The 15,938-nt window shown below is 32.0% G+C and overlaps 1 protein-coding gene across 1 annotated transcript in view; it reads right to left on the minus strand.

The window, feature by feature from the left end:
- The window catches only part of LOC140437262 (extracellular serine/threonine protein CG31145), a 938,516-nt gene that overhangs the window by 763,848 nt on the left and 158,730 nt on the right, over positions 1–15,938 (minus strand). Inside the window, exon 2 of the mRNA XM_072526682.1 lies at positions 5,543–5,581. The gene's annotated coding sequence lies outside the window, so the exon portion shown is untranslated. The remainder of the gene's footprint in view (positions 1–5,542; positions 5,582–15,938) is intronic.

The following is a 15,938-nucleotide window of genomic DNA, read 5'->3' on the forward strand; positions in this document are numbered from 1 at the left end:
TTAGCAAGCTTTTATGATTTTTTGATTTGATTTATTTATTTAACTATTTTACAAATACAAATATTGTTTGTAGCAAGTCAAAAATACATAGTATATAAAAAATTAATATAAAACTTAAAAATATCCAAACAAGAACATAGATTAACAGAAAATAACTTATAGCAAAGTCACGAACTTGAAATTAAAATATCAACAGAGCAGGTAGGGGCATAATTTTAAATATGTTAAAGAAATGTAGGCAATAATCTAGATAACTAACCCCTGCTAAAATCCTGATAGCTTATTTTGGATTCTAAAAATTTTAAGTGCATTTGTTGAGTTGCCCCATATGATTAATCCATAGCTTAGGTGAGAGTGGAATAAAGAAAAAATATGTCCTTTTTAATGTTCCAAATTTGACAACCCTTGCTGGTTGGTGAATAACAAATAATGAACTTGATGGATTTTTCTTTAGTTGTGAGATATGAGCCGACCAGAATAGTCGATTATCAGGATCATTATGCTTATTACTTGCAGATATTAAGTTTTGCGTTTTATCGAAATTAAGTTTGAGTTTTGTTTGCAGCAAACCATTTGCTAGATTTAGTAGAAACTTCCTCGTAAAACATTTTTACATTTTTTTTTCTGATATAACGTATGTCGTATCATCTGCGAATTGTACGGATTTGAATAGAGATATGAATTTAGGCAAATCGTTGACATAAATAATAAACAAAAAGAGGTCCTAAGATCGAACCTTGTGTGACTCAATGTTATATGAATCGAAAATTGGAGAGAGGACCTTTAGACACTACTGCCTGGTGTCTGCCACATAAGTAAGAAGTTATAAGCTTAAGAGAGATAACTCTGATTCCATAGTTATTTAGTTTGTGTAGCAAAATTTCATGTGAAACCCAGTCAAAAGCCTTCGACAAGTCACAAAGAGAAATTGCTATGCGATTGCCACGTTCAAGCTCGTCAATAACCTTGCTCAGAACATTATATACCTCGTTCGTAGTAGAACGAGCACTTCTAAATCCATATTGTGAGTTGGTAAAGTAATTATTGGACACAAAATACAAATATACTTAATTGTTGTTTGATAACATTTTCAATAATTTGGACACGCCTGCTATCCTAGTCATCTGTCCAAACTAAAAATCGTAAATTCAAATTTATGTCCAGACTGTCAAAAAGAAGGTGATCTAAATCACATTTTCTTCGAATGTAAAAAATACACAAAACAAACTGAAGATCTAATAAAAAATTTAGTCAACATCAAAATTTTTCCTCCGCACAATATGTGCTATCTGCTATCTCTAAATATAAGAGTTGTAAATGAATGTTTGATGGAATTTATTTGCAAAAGTAAGCTTAATATTTAACTGTAATTAGAATCCTAACCTCTGTTTTAACCCATTTGTCATTACCTTTTATCCGTGACCCAATCTAGTTTGTCTTAAAAGCAATGTCTTGATGGGTCCCTAGACGAGAAACGAGTGTCCATGTTTTATCTCTATCCTATCCTTAATAATAATTTTATTGCTTAAAAATTTGTAATGCTACTTAAGTTTGAAATTTATATTATCATTTTATATTGTACTACACAATCTTTCTTTCTGGGTAGAAAATTTTCATGTTGTGACTGGCTGTATGGCACTTGCCTATGCCATTAAAAAAAACATTTTCAAACATTGCTTATCGGTCTGTAATTGTCAGTTTTTGATAAATCACCTTTTTTATAGATAGGTAGTACTCTTTAGTCTTTCAGTACTTCGGGAAATACTCCAGCTGATAGAATTAAACTGAGATGAGTAAAAGGTGTTGGTAAGTTTCTTTTAAAAAATTGTCATTAATTTTGTGAAAGTCCGTACAATGGGAGTTATTAAGAAACTTAAATATTTAAGAGATGACGATAAAGTATAGAAACGCATAGATAGATTCTGTACTCAATAGAAGTTAGTTTGTGAGTTTTATGATTTTACATTTATTTATGAAACATAATTTTTATGTTAACTGTTTACCTTTCAAAATATTTCAAAATTATTACAAAAAGTAACATATTTCAAAATTATATAATATGTAAAAAGCAAAAATTGTAATTCACCAAAAGTTGTTAGTTTATTTTCTGTTCCCCAGTACAATATGTGATATCTTGGTATAAATATTGCGAAATCGTACAGTATTCAAATAGGATGTGGCAACATCTCATTTAACTATGATTGTCAGGTAATTTAAAGATTTTTACACCTATTTTCAGCTAGATTAAACTACTCTTAGTATTTCACTGATGATGATCGGACTGGACCGAAATCGTTTTGAAAAATTGTAATCCTTTTGGATAAATTTTAAATATTTTTTTATTAAATATAAAAACTTCCCATTTATTATATATATTTATTCAAAAGATACGACATTAATGGGAAGAATTATAACGAATAAGCATTCTATGTTGTAATAGTAATGGATTTCGCTGATGTTTTAGGTTAAAAATTATTTTTTACACTGATATAGTTTAAATAAAATGTATACAATAGACAATAAATAGTCTGACTCATGCAATTAGCTTCGATTCAATTTCGGCCCTTCCTATTCACCGGATGTGAACGAATACTCGGGTTATTTATAACATTATCTTCATGAAATTCACATCCGGGTTGAATAATTTCTATGGAGTGATTTAAAAGAGCACCTATTGATGCAGCCGGAATAATGCAAGCGATATTTTAAGCTTATTACCACAGTAAAATTGGTTTTGTTAAAATTTATTTTTTTTATTTTATTTAAAAAAATTTTCTTTGAATATACTAAAGCTAGTACTCTTAATAAGTATTATAGTATTGTTATGACTGAAACTTTACTTAACATTGACATCTCAATAGTGAGATGTGACAGATCAAGCGCAACTAATCGGAAAGCTTGTGGTGATGGTGTATCACTCGCTTTGTATAAAAAGTTAAAATTTGTTAAAATATTTTTAAGTGAATGAGCAAAACTGAAAGAGACATACCAAAAAGATACAAAACAAAACTAATCAGATGAAGGTGAATGCAAAAATATAAAAGCAGGACTTCAAAAAATAGAGGGGGAAAATGGGTCTGGAATAAAGACCATGACCAGTGGTAAAGAAGAAAAAGAAGAAGTCAATAAAACTAGAAGAAAGTAAAAGAAACAACAATCCGGCGCTGAAGAAGGACATGAGAATTAAAAAGAACTTATTAAAGACGTAAAAACAAAATACTAATTGAAGAAATACAAAGATACGAATTAGACGTAGTGACGTTCCAAGAAACACACAGATAGAAACAGGTACTACTAGCACAGGGAAAAATAGAATATTAGGAGTATATTTTATAGTAAGGAAAATAACATTGTTCTGAAGGTATTTTCTTGTGGCATGTTAAAGTAATTACTATTTAAATGGGAATAAGCCACAATTAAAGGTTAAAATACGTTTATTGACGTTTAAATTTCCACTTCGGAAATCGTTCTCAAAATACAAAAATTAGTAAATTAAACAAATTTTGTTTTTTTGTTACTTGGTGAAAAATTTTTGTAATAATTTAATTTTATCTGACTCATTTATATTAATCTGACAATTATTCACACATACATTATACATTTTAAAGTAGACGACTTTACTTGTAAGATAGTTCATTCGATTACATGAAATCAACTTTAACTTGAGAATATCCGTCAGAAAAAATCATAGCATGTAATTCGTCTTTAAAAAGACAAACACATGCCATGATGACAGTAAAAAATCTTCTGTTAGTGATTCCATAGTAAATTATGAGGGAAAAACCAGGACAAAAACCTCATAATACTATCCCGACATGGTAAGTGTTTGGTCGTGCATTTAGTTTACTTTCAATAAACACCAAATTCTGATTTTATATGTTTGTTATTTAAAAAACATAAATGATGTATCCTCTATATGTTACCGACTTACTAATACTGGTATTTTCTTTTTAATAACTGCATCTTTTAATATGGGTAACCAGATCCTACTACATTCTGCCGAGGAATTTGCGACAAAATAAAAAAAATAAGTAAAAATAAAGTAACAGTATTTAACCATCAGAAGGATAATATCAAAAGGTTTAAAAGCTAATATAGAAATATAAGCATAACCAATATGTAAGCGCCCACTGACGATACAAATAAAGAAGATAAAAATGAATGTTGTGAAATATTAGAAGACAAAACTGCAAAGATAGTAAAAGAGGATATAAATGAATGTACAATAGGAGAGCATAGAGAAGTACGCGATTGGTAAAGATAATTTTTACAATAAAAAAAGAAATGGTGATAAGGAATACACAACTACAAAGATAGGAAATATATAAAGGAACATGGGTCTGCTTGGATCGAAAAACAAAAAATCAGATTGATCATGTCATAATAGAAAAAAGTCTTCTAAATTATATAATTGAAATCAAATGTAGATATTAATGCAAATGATTTTTTGATACAAGAGAGTAAAATTTAAAGATGTGTTTCAAGAATAGAAAAAAACCAAGAAAATACTTTACGAAACAGTACATATAGAACAATTTAATACACTAAAAATAAAACACTAAAAACTTTTGTTTTCAAAAGTTCCACAAAACTTTTTTACTAATTTTTTCATCACTACAGCTGTTTCGCCAGATTGCCTTTCTCACGTGATCTATTTTTGGTATGCGTTTACATTTTAGAGTCTTTAACTGAATAAGTTGAGGAGGGCAGAACTGTTTGTCTCAAGTTGGCCATTCAGTATCCCAAGTTGGCCAAAGTTCTTTCATGTATCTAACTCTGTGACCTGTTTCTCATGCAATGAGCTTAATTTTATTTTAATTGATGACCATACCCATATAGGGTAACGGGTACAATCGTTGGCCGGTCACTAGTGATTGGTCACTTATACAAAAATCCTAAATATTAATATTTTCAAAAATTATAAGGAAATAAATATATTTGCATTGCAACCTGACAACAGTCATATTTATTTTGTCTAATTGCCATTTGTCCCAGTTAAGATTATCTTGTTGTTACTGCGTGTGTTGTTCGAAGCTTACCAGGTGCTTCCAGTTTTAAGAGTTTTAAAGAATTTGTTAAGGAAGGCTATTAATGAGATAAGTTATCTTGCCTAATATATTGTGTTTCTTGGTATATTATTAAAAATACCAATTTAGAATTTTAATTCAATTCACAATCTCTTAAGTTGTCAATGACTGTACCCGTTATCCTATCTCTCCTGTCGAGTTGGAAAGTGCAACCCGAATTTCATTAATAATGTAGAATGGTTTAATTTTTATAATAAGTCATTTTATTTTATTAACAAATATTTGAAAACAATCTTTAAATTAAATAATTATAATTTTAAATAAATTTTTTTAATTACCAGATAATTTTCTTTATTTGCTTCAGATGAAATTGTATTAATAATATATTGTTAATACCATGCAATAATTGATATCTAAATGAAATGTAATCTATTTTTATGCTTGCTTCATGGAGTCTGCGCTATTGCAGTGAATAAAATAAAATGAAAAAGTAATTACATCTGATAGCTACTTACCCAATAATTCGGCATAAAAATGATAAGTACCATTTTGATCTACAACAAAAAGAAACTAATAAATTTTAGGTTTACACCAAGTAGATACATTGCAATATACTACAGCAAATTTAAGATAACAGTATAAAGTCATAGTCCAGACGGTATCTGTTCTAAAACACCCTCACTTGGGAGAATCGCATATGATCCTAGTTTTTTTTATTAGGTAAACCGCGTCAACCATGAAAGGTTATTCGCGGGGAAGAGTTGTACATAAAATCAGATGTTTGCTTATAACAACTAATTACAATAGAGAACTTAAGTCTATTTTTATATTAGATTGTACAATTTAGTTAGTTTTAGAAATTTAGTCACTTTATCACATTTAGTCTACCTCACTTAGTTCCAGGTGATAGTGGACATTTAACAATAATGTGTTCGATTGTCAGAGGAATATCACAAACATAGCACAGTTTTTGTTGTTCTTTCTTCATTGGGTACTGGTGGGTTAACCTGGTATATCCTATTCTCAAGCGGTGTTGTATGACTTGATCTCGTCGTTTTTGTGGCATTATCCCTTTTGGTGACAGCTATAACATTTCTATATGTGTAAATACGGATTAAATGTTCCACTGAATAATAACCATTTTGTTAACTTTTTGTTTTTATTTTTTTTTATTTATCGTTGAAAGGAGTATTTTCCTGTGATGCATCGGTATCTTCAGAGGTGTCATCCTGAATACTAAAATCTTGGTTAATTTTACTAAGTAGTTTTTTCTTGATTCTTGTAATTTTAGATTTAATTGCTCTTTCGTTCAACATGGGATATATTTCAGTTAGCACATGTCTTAACCCGTGTATATTCTGTGTGTATTCTAGGGCATGTTCTACTGGGGTGGAAGAACCGTGAACGTCTTCTAAGAATGCTAGTAATTAGGTATAATTTAGTACATATGGTAGTGATGCATCCTGGATAAATTGTTTGACTGGTTGTAATAACGACTCAATATTAGTAGTTTGTGAAGTGATTTTGTCTAATTTGATAATTTTTTTCTTCTTTTTAATTTGCACTGGTTTTGTTTTCGTGAATTCTGTTGGTATATTTTCTGTAGGAGTGAAGCAAGTTGGGGTTGGCACTTCCGAGAAAGTTCGTTTATTTTTATTATCGTTATCAGTGCTGACTTGAGCATCAATTTCTTCTCGAGATTCATCATTTACATGTGTAATTTGATTTTGTGATTTGTTCAGAGCTAGTGGATGGTATTTGTGGAAGAAAATTTTCCTCCGTTTGGGGCTTTTGAGTATTTTGTGGATAAAAGGTACAGTCCGAGGAAACGTGACCAGCTTGGTGGCATTTGTAACAAGTTAGTTTATCGGAAAGAAAAATTCGGTACGAAATATTTTCAAAATCAATTAGGACGCAGTCGGGTACAGTAAAATTGTCTGTAGGTGCAAAGTAAACTTGTCTTTGAAAACTAAGTAAATGGATGTATTGTCTTGTATTCCAGCTCTAAGAAACGAAATCTGAGACATTAATTTAAAACCAAGATTGATTAAAGACTGTTCGATTATATTATGGGGTATAGATGGGCATACGTTGGATAAAACTAATCTATTAGCGGGTGTAATTAGTTTACGTGCTTTGATTGTATGGTCTCCAATTTTAATTTTACCATGTTAACTTAGAAAATCATCTACGACTTGTATGCTTGAAAGGTAGATGCATATTCTTCCGTTTGACATTTTGGATGAGAACAGTACATTTTGGATGGACTATAGTTCCTACTGCAATGGTGTACCCTTCTGTTCTTATTTCATCTACTGCCGGTAAAGTTATGGTCTGGTTTTTTGTTAGAAATTTATGTTAATGGTTGTTGCTTAGTGATGGTAGAATAAGTAATGTTTTGCTGATCGGGATTAATTGATGGACCCCTGTAGTCAGAAGTCAAATAATGTAATATATTCTTCAAATATAAATAATGTTCTTAGTATGTATATAAAAACAATGTTTGTAATCAAACTACTGCCAATTTGGAAACTGTACTTACAGCTAATAACAGACCACTGTACACTGCTTCTATATATTTCGGTTTATTATTTAAATTTACACTGTTTCTTCTCAAAAACTGTAAAAGTTGTGGAGCTCAAAGTATTTCGACTACCTGAAATTACAATTCAATTGGTTGAAACAAATTCAATTGGTTGCTTTGAAATATTATTACAAATGAAAATTTAACTGTGCGTACACTTCAAAAGGTCGGCTAAATTTTTTAGTAACCAACTTCATGTTTTTTCTCCTTTTCATTGCTATATCTCGGCAGCTATACATTTTAGAGATTTATAATTAAATTTCTTATAAGATAAAATTATTTGAAAATTAAAAAAGTAATAATTGTTATTGCAAAATTAGCAAAAATAATTTAAAGAGTCAAAAATCTGTGTTTTTTCAATAACTTTTTTACCGTATTTATAAGCCGCATAGATCTTTCAAACTTCAACCAGAAAATCATTAAGATATAAAAAAGTACTACACAACATTTCAGCACAATTGATTAAGTAGTCTTTGCAAAACTTATGCAGAGCCAACAAAAAAAGTTATAATTACATGATTCTTTACGTAGAAAATAGCATTTAAGTTGTCAACTAAAAGTGAGCTCATTGAAATCAGTTGAACAAGAGAACCTAGGGCATTCTTAAACAACTGTTCAATTTTTAAGCTAGTAAAAAAATACAATAACTTATTCAATTTTCAATCAACATTTTTTTTTCTAAACTTAAGTCGAAAGTTTAGTAAAAGACCCGTACACTAAGAAAAAACACATTAAGATTGGTCAATTAGTTCCGAAGTTATGATCGAATAAAGTTGACCAGTATTTACCACAATAGTAAGAAGGTTTGAGATCTGTTTTTTAAACAAATACCTTTGTTGCGCCAAGCACCTAGTAAATAAAATTTCCACCTTCTTTTCTTTTGTGCAACTTGGATAAAATGTTGATTTAAAACTTCAGAAAAATCTACGAGAGGCAATGGTGGAGATAGCAATTTCATCCGTCTCAAAATTGAAATTACGCGTTCAAAATAGCGACAAAATTTCAATTATCTCAGTTTATAGTGGACCAATTGTGATTGAGTTTTTTAAACTGGTGTCCCTTGAGAAGAAACATTTAAATAATATACTTTTAAAGCCTATAATTATTTATTTTTCATGTTTTACGTATATATAAAAATTCACTACAAAATTACGTAATTTTTTTCGTTCGTTAAGGTTACAATATCAATGTTAACTGTAGTATTTATTTATCAAATAATCTAAATTTAATCACTTGTAAATATTAATTTTAATTAAATAATAATTTTACAAATAAACTTCAATAAAAAATTAATTTAATAAACGTCGGATCGATTACTTATTAAGTCATTTTCGGTCATAAGTTCGGAACTAATTAACCAATTTTAATGTTTTATTTTCTCTTAAAATACGCCTTTTTAACTAAACTTTCGACATAAGTTTAGAAAAAAAATGTTAATTGAAAATTGAAAAAGGTATTGTATTTGTTTATTACCTTAAAAATTAAACATTTTTTATAAAATTCCCTAGGTTCTCCTATTCAATAAAATGATTTCAATAATTTGACAGCTTGAATGCTATTTTATACGTAAAAAAACTTTCATGTATTTAAAACCTTTTTTTGGTTTTGAAAATTATTCTGGTAAAATTTGCGAAAACGAGATTTATAATGAATCGTAATTAAATTTCAGAGTTGGACCGTGCAAAAATTATTGCTTTAGTAGAAGGTCATTCACAACTGTTTGTGGCAGAAAGGGTGGTTGAGACAAATTCCATACAGAATACAGTTCGCTTTGGCAGACCCCGAGTTAACAATGAACAACAGAATAGATATATCAGAATTTCTTTTCAGAGAAATTCTTTCAAAGAGACTTCAGATATGCAACAGGAGTCGGAGTATCATTAGCTACAATAGAAGGAGAATTTTAAAGGCACTTTTAAAGAGTCGTCGACCAATAAGAGTTTCTCAGCTACAACCTAGACATGTTTTTCACCACCCCCAGTGAGCTCAAGGTTCAAGAACACATACGGCTCCGTTAACAGTTTTGTAATTTTGTGCTTTTTGCAGAAGAGACCAGAATCTGTTTAAATAGTGATAGCCGGCGAATTCGTGTTTGGCGAAAGCTAACAAAAACTGCATAACTAGTACATGCCCGTGCCATACTTCCTTTCGCTGGTGGCAGTGTTATGATTTGGGCAGGTATTATGGCTGGTGAACGCACGAAATTCGTGGTTATTGACGGAGTCTAACAGGAAAAAGGTACATCACAATGATTTTTAAACCTCATATGTGATTATGGCGACATGCAGTGGGTGAAGATTTTGCATTTATGGATGATAACGACCGCCCAGATATGACCCAAACGGTTAATGACTTATTTTAAGACAGAAGGTATTCGCCATTTGGAGTGGCTTGTGATCTTTCCAGACATAAACCCCATTAAACATGCATGGGATGTGCTCTCCAGAGTTGTTCATGCCCGAAGGACCCTTCCTAAAACCCGTCATGAACTTACAATTGCCTGTAGAGAGGAATGGGAGAATCTGCCACAGGAAATTATTTATCCACTGGTTGCTGTATTAAAGCTCTAATCTAGTTTGAATCGATGTCCGTGGTAGAAATACACGACATTAAGATTGTTAAATACATTTTAATTATAAATATATTTTTTAGTTTATAATTTAATAAAAAACAGTATCTCCTTTAAAAAAATATATGTTAACGTTATATTATTTTTTTATAATAATGATTTATAACAGTAGTTTCTGAAAATAGTTAAAAATAGTGAGAATTTTGGGTTATGCATAACTTTTGAAACTAATATATATATATATATATATATATATATATATATATATATATATATATATATATATATATATATATATATATATATATATATGTAATATATATATATATATATGTAATATGTATATATATATGTAATATATATATATATATATATATATATATATATATATATACCTTTTTAATTAAAAAAATATATTTAAGTTCTCTCGAAAAAAAAAAATAAACGAAAAAATAGTTTACCGTATTAGAAATCGAGTAAATACTATTTCTCGCTTCAGTTATTAAAAGAAATAGAGTAAGGACAAATTATTTTCAATTAATACATCAACGATTGCTATTATTTTAATTACCTGCATGCTTGGCTTTAGCGACATACATCACAAATAGAAAAGAAGAGAGAAGATAACACGAAACCTCTGCGGATAAGTAATCACACTTGGAAACAGTTAAATCTATCTGATTCAATAACGCGTATCGCTGAATTATTTATTGAAATATTGCCAGCTCTGCAGGGAGGTACTAAAAAAGATACACAGTAAAGTAAACAGCAAAACTTTTTTGAAACTTATTTTCTTTTTATACTGACCATTTGTGAAATGTTCATTAATTATTTACTGTTTTTTTAGTAAACAAATATCTCTTTTTTATATTTGATAATTGCAGAGGTATTATCTTAATACCTAAGGTATTATCTTAATACCTATGCAAATTTTCCTCTGTAAATAAGTTATAGATAGTTTCTCTTTGTAGTTTTTATTTTCATCTATTGCATTTTATACCCACATGTATACCATTTATATCAGATTTGTGTTTTGTCAATGATATTTTAAACAAATTTTCTGAACTGAACTAGATTTGCACAGCAAGAGCTGACTTTGTCAGAGCTGATCATAGCATAGTTAAAAAAAATGTAACTGGTTGTGATTCAGACAATAAACGGTAACCATTTACACCAATTGGTTTACAATAATGGAAAATCCTACAGGGAAATCCACTTTTATTCTTACCAGGTACAATCATCATGTGGATTGAAATGGAAGTGAATATTATTTCTGGATATCATCTAAGACTCGGACAGTATTAAAAAGATAAATATTACAAAGAAGGTATTGTTTGTGGCGATGCTCCTTATATGGATAAAAAATGGCCGAATACCACGATTTTTCGAAAAAATGGCGCTTGTATAAAAATATTGATTTTTATCTTTCAATCTTTTAATATTGTTCTAAATCTATTTCGTTGTGGCATATTAATTTATTATATTTATTTGGAATAATTTCTATTTTAATGGGAATAAGCCACAATTGAAGGTTTAAACAAGTTTATTGACGTTTTAATGTCCACTTCAGAAATCGTTCTCAAAAAATGATTTATTTGGAATAAGTTACGCAATACGCAATAATGCAAAACATTATTGAATTAAACAAATTTCGTTTTTGTTACTTGGTAAAAAATTCTTCTAATAATTTAATTTTATCTGATTCATTCATATTGACAATTCAGACATATAATATAACTTTTAAAGGAAACGACTTTAAAATGTATTGCCAATATTGTTAAGTTGCGTTCCTGGGACGACTTTATATTGGAAGATAGTTCATTCGATTACATGAAATCAACTTAAAAAGACAATCACATGTAATGATGACAGTAAAATTCTCTTTGGACATGGTAAATATTTGGTCTTACATTTCGTTTACTCTCAATATTAACACTTAACTCTGATTTTATATGTACGTTATTTTAAAACATAAATAATGTATCCTTAATATGTTATTGACTTACTAACAGTGGAATTTTCTTTCTATTAATTTCGTCTTTTAATATAGGTAACAAGATCCTACTGCATTATACTCCTGCTTTAACTTAATGAGGGTCGCTTATTTGATAGATTTTTCCTTTTTACCCTCTTTCAGACCTATACTTGAATCTTTTAAATAACAAAATTGGACGTAATTAGCACAATGGAGAAAATATCTTAATATTTACCAACCGACCAAAAAGAAGAATATAAAATTGAATTGAAAAATTCTAATAAAATGAAACAGAACCCAAGCAAATGAGAACTAAAAGTTGTAAGGTCTTTAAAAAATGATAGTTTCATAATTATCCTACCAGCATATAAGAAAAATGCAATTAATATAATGAATAAAACTTAATATTAGGCCAAAATTAATACCTAATAACAAACGCATTTTGCACCAAATTAAGAAAGAATCCAACTAAGCCTTTGGAGGACAAGAAATATAGAATTCTATTCTAGTTTAAAGATTATTTAACAGATGATAAAATAAAAATTAATTGAAAAACTGATTTTGTAAATATATGCTAAATATGATTTCGTACCCGTGCAAAAACACCATACTTTTTTAGAGGGGGGGTCTGGAACCTTCAAAAGACATCTCAGTCCAGGACGCCGCCTGACTAACTTTAGTGCCGGATTCGTTCTTCGTACTCCCAGCGATAGTTCTCGATGTACTTTAAAATGCCCTCTCGTCGCCGAGTCTACGCCAAACGCCTACCTGCTAAACCAGACCCTCCTCTGTCATCCAGCGATCCGGAAGCGGAATGGCCGCTGTAAAGCCGGCATCACTTCCGAATCACTACCTTTAGTTATTCATTCTCCATTCATACACATCCACACTCTATTCATCAGCAAGGAGGCTCCCTGTCTCGTTCCAGGTAGCGCGTAGAAGACACTCATCGCTCCTAGTTCGGCATCATTCCCAGATGGGCATTTCCTCCTTCCCCACAGTCTGACTCACATTCTAACTCATACAGTGTGACCCACTTTTCTAGCTTCACCTTTCAGCATCAGTCACTCTTACCTTTAGCGTTGGTCCAGCAGTCTTTCTTCCTCTTCCTTTTTTTTGATCACTGCACGGATATAGCTGTGTATGTTAGTCCAAACTAATTTATTTTCAATCATGCTCTCAATCATTTCTCTCACTGTAACAAAATTCACACCTATCTCTCTCTCCATTCTGTTCCTTTCCACTATCCATCTGCTGCAATCTAACATCGTATGTGTCACAGTGTCCGAGTATCCACAGTATAGGTATTCATCTGTATCAGCCTTTCCGAGCCTATAGAGGTAGGCCCTAAAACACCCGTGTCCTGTGAGCACCTGCGTCAGGAAATAATCCAGTTGCCTGTGGCCACAGTCCACCCATTCTCTTATGTTCGGGATCAGCATTTTCGTCCACTGTGCCACATCTTCCGTGTTGTTCCATTCTTCTTGCCATCTTTTAACTGACCTTTCCCTTTCCTGTCTTCTCTAGGCTACAGTAAGGTTTGGACCATTTCTCTCATAAAGCTCTTCTCTTTCCACCGCCAAAACATGCAACGGAACACATCCAGTGATGGTCCATAAGGCTGCCTACAGTCCTGTAGGCGCATGCCACTCGCAACAGACTTGTTCTGTCTACTCGTGTCATGAGACTCCTATAGGCCGTTATCTCTACCGCCTCGCTCCAGACTGGTGCCGCGTAGGGTGACGATCGACTGTACAACACCGTGTAAGACCCTCCTCCTTTCGGATTTGGGTCCTCCAATGTTCGGCATCACTCTCCCCAACGCAGCCGCACTATTTGCAGCCTTCCGGACCACCTCCCGCACGTGCTCCCCCCATTTTCCATTCTGGTACAATGTCACTCCTAGATACTTTACTTGTTTCTTGGGTGTGAGACATGCTCCCGCACATTTTAATTCAATATTTTGCCTGTTCCTTGTCCCCTTCAGAATGTTGGCTTCGGTTTTCTCTGTCGCAAGTCCGTGATGCGTCATCCATTTCTTTACGACGCCGCCTGCGTTTCGAACCCGGTATTTGAGATCTGGATCATTCAGGGCCACTACCAGTACAGCGAGGTCATCCGCTAATGCGAAGGGGGTTGTACCCTCTCCGTATTCAGAGTGCATAACCCCGTCATATGCCAGATTCCATAGCGTCGGGCTCAAGACAGATCCCTGGGGTACCCCGCCGTCACGTCCACGATCGTGCCCTTTTCCACCATAATCCTTCTCTCGGACAGAAACTCCGCCACCACATTCATCAGGTAACCCGGAGATTCTCTCTCCTCCATTGCCTTCATTACCTTATGCCACTCCAACGTATTGAATGCATTTTTACCATCAAACAACAGCAGGGCCGCCCAGCGATGTTCTTCCTATCTGTTGCGCAATGCTTCGAGTACACTCATGATTGCATCAATCATGCTTTTCCCTTTACAAAAACCAAATTGCCTCCTTGATAAACCACCTGACCTCTCAATCATGTCGTCTATGCGTACTCGCAGCATCCTTTCATACAGCTTACTGATGCATGGAAGCAGACAGATGGGGCGATACTTTTTCCTAGCTTTGGGAAGCAGTATCAACCTCGATATCCTTTAAGGCTCAGGAAAGGTTTGTGCTTCCAGAAGTGCATTCATGTGTTCCAGAAGCCACGCAGGTTCCATCCGTCCTAGACCCTTAACCGCCTCAGGTGGTATCTGATCTAGTCCTGGAGACCTACGAGTCTTCAGTGAACCCAATGCCTCGATAAGTTCATCCATGGTAAAGGGTACAGCTCGCTCAGCTCCTTCATCCCTCCAAACACCATGACATCTGCCCCAGCTGTTCATAAAAAACACCATACTAAGCGATAAGAAGTATTCAGTAAATTTTTAAACTTAAACTGTGTCCTATTTCCATCAAAAATAGTAAATTGCATTGCAATTTATTGTACCTACTTTTACACCAACAAAAACTACTACGTCAAACATGGTCAGTATATTAACTTTATTTTTGTCAAGAACATATTCAACTTATGAATTGATATTACCATGGAACCTCACCAGCAGTTGTCATAAAATATTCTCTAAATTCGTCTCTCACAGCTTTTTGAGATATTGAATCTGCTACTGTCCTCTTTCTAGTGGAAACAACGGTCCTTCTAGTTAAGGTCCATTCCGCCATTCACTATTTGCTATTTCATGTGTAGTACGATATTCTAAATCAATCAATCAGAGTACAAATAATTATTTGATCTAGATATCAAAAAGTAATGCAAGATATCTCGAGACAGCAAGTGATCTCAAATGGATAACACTCAGAGACGAATCTCGAAATTTGCTCTTGAGATTTTATTTCAAGTGGACAGTTACCTTTAGAACTAATTGTGGTACATACCATGAATTCTTCTTCTAGTGAAATGTCAAAATTTCAATTAAACATTCTACAACCATTTGCAATTAATAATGACACATATATAAAGAATACACAACATTTTTTTAATAAATTATCGAATATTGAATTTCATCGAAATAATATTTTATTAAGTTTTGACATAAATACTTTATTTACAAATGAGCGATTAGAAAAATTAGTTGAACTTTTCAATAGCATTTATACATCAGGAAAAATACCACAAGAATGGCTTTTATCCACCTTTGCTATTATACCAAAAAAGATAAATGCCAAACAATGTAGTGATTACCGTACAATCAGTCTGATGAGTCATGTACTGAAAATATTCCTGAAAATTATACACTCTAGAG

This window comes from Diabrotica undecimpunctata, chromosome 3 (genome assembly GCF_040954645.1).
Source record: "Diabrotica undecimpunctata isolate CICGRU chromosome 3, icDiaUnde3, whole genome shotgun sequence".
NCBI classification, from domain to species: Eukaryota; Metazoa; Arthropoda; class Insecta; order Coleoptera; family Chrysomelidae; genus Diabrotica; species Diabrotica undecimpunctata.